The sequence below is a fragment of the Galeopterus variegatus genome, unplaced genomic scaffold (assembly GCF_000696425.1).
Source record: "Galeopterus variegatus unplaced genomic scaffold, G_variegatus-3.0.2 Scaffold18596, whole genome shotgun sequence".
Taxonomy (NCBI): domain Eukaryota; kingdom Metazoa; phylum Chordata; class Mammalia; order Dermoptera; family Cynocephalidae; genus Galeopterus; species Galeopterus variegatus.
In genome coordinates, this window is record NW_007744707.1 from 10,729 (window position 1) to 12,566 (window position 1,838).

The 1,838-nt window shown below is 39.9% G+C and overlaps 1 pseudogene; it reads right to left on the minus strand.

Annotated features, from left to right (window-relative positions):
* Positions 1–1,253, minus strand: part of LOC103582942 — a 9,225-nt pseudogene extending 7,972 nt beyond the window's left edge.
* Between the last annotated feature and the right edge of the window lie 585 nt (positions 1,254–1,838).

Sequence of the window (1,838 nt, forward strand, 5' to 3'; positions counted from 1 at the left end):
CCCAACTACTGAAACAAGTGGTAAAGATATACCAGACCAGTAGCATTACAAGATTGTGCATCTAGGGAAAAGAAGGAATACAATAATGCCAGTTAAATTTCACTGAGTACTTATTAGGTGTGAGGAATTGTACTAAGTGTTTGTAGTACTTATGGAAGTGAACCTTCCAACAGGAATTACATTCCACACAGTCAAAGTATCTCTTAGTAAAAATTTTCTTCACACCAGGAATTACATTGAGAAGATGCATATGATCCAAATACAATTGTCAAGACTGAAGAAGATACATTTTGGGTGACTCTGTGCAATGTCACTTATCGATAAACCTAGGGAAGGATGGTCAGGTTTCTGTCTCTGGGCATCATGTCTGCATATGTCTGCCTCTATTGCAACCATCCGGGTCCATGAGGGGAAACAGCTCTAGGATAAAACCACCACATGGAGGAGTAAATGGACTTTCCTCTATGGACACCATCTCTGAAGTCCTTGGAATTGCAGGTAGCTCTCTTTATTGCTTGTGCATATTAGAGTCAGGATTACTTTCTCTTATTAGAAAGAAACAAATGCTTCCTAACCAATGATGATCAGAGGTCTCAAATCATCTCCCATCACTGAGCTAATCTAGCTGTAGAAATTCTGTAGATAAGACTGAGTGTAGTGGATGCTGAAGCTGCATGACACACGTACAATTTACCAGTGACCAGTCTCCAGAACTACTGAACTGTGGCATGGAAAATCACTCCCGTGTTTCTGGGGTGCAATTCACATGTGTCTAAGAGTGGAATAAGGCAGAAGTCTCCACTACAATCACATCTTTCTTTGAGTCCTTTCAATGACCTGTCCAATTTCTCCATTTTTCCTTCATCCTTGAATGTTCCAACAGAATCACTATAACCCTTGCCTCAGGCTCAGATTCCATAAACTCCAATCAAAGAAACTGAGCTAGAGAATGGAATTTATTTTTGAAATATCACAGAGCCATACAAAGGGCATGACAGGTGTCAATGCCAAGTTGAAATAAATTTACCCATTATGTCATTAACTCCTTTCAGAACTTCCTAATGCAGAAGTCTGGCATTCTGGCTCACTGAGAATTTCTCTTTGACTCACTATGAATCCCTATCACAAAGCAGATGACACAATCACAAAAAAGAAAGTATCCTACCAGTGAATTTCCTCAAGGCTCCCTTCAGGTCCCTGTTCCTCAGGCTATAGATAAAGGGGTTCATCATGGGAGTGACCACAGTGTACATCATTGAAGCTATTGCACTCTTCCTGGAAGAATTTGTAAATGCAGAACTAATGTACACCCCAAAACCTGTCCCATAGAACAAGGACACAACTGAGAGGTGAGACCCACAGGTGGAAAAAGCTTTATATTTTCCTCCTACTGATGGCATTCTCATAACAGAAGAGACAATTCTAGCATAAGAGAAAATAATTCCAGAAAGAGAAACACCACCAAATATGCNCATTATGTTACTATTCTTTCAAAATTACAGATAGATTTTAGGCACAACTTTGTACATACTATTTCAAAAAGTAAAATTGAGCAAAGTCCTTCCATATTCCTAATTTGAAATACATTATCTGCAGTTCTTCTGATGGGAAAGTCATGCATCTCAGACTTCAGAGAGCATCAGAATCTGACACAGTGCTTACTAACAATGCTTCTCCCTCACATGTCACCCTAGATTCAAAGTCAGTAGATCTCGGGTGAGGAATGGGATTCAGTCCTCTGAGAAAAAGCATCATGTGACTTATCTCTGCAGGTGTTCCATATATGTCAATGGAGGAAGCTCTGCATGGAAGACAACTTGGGAGCCAGATAAGATGTT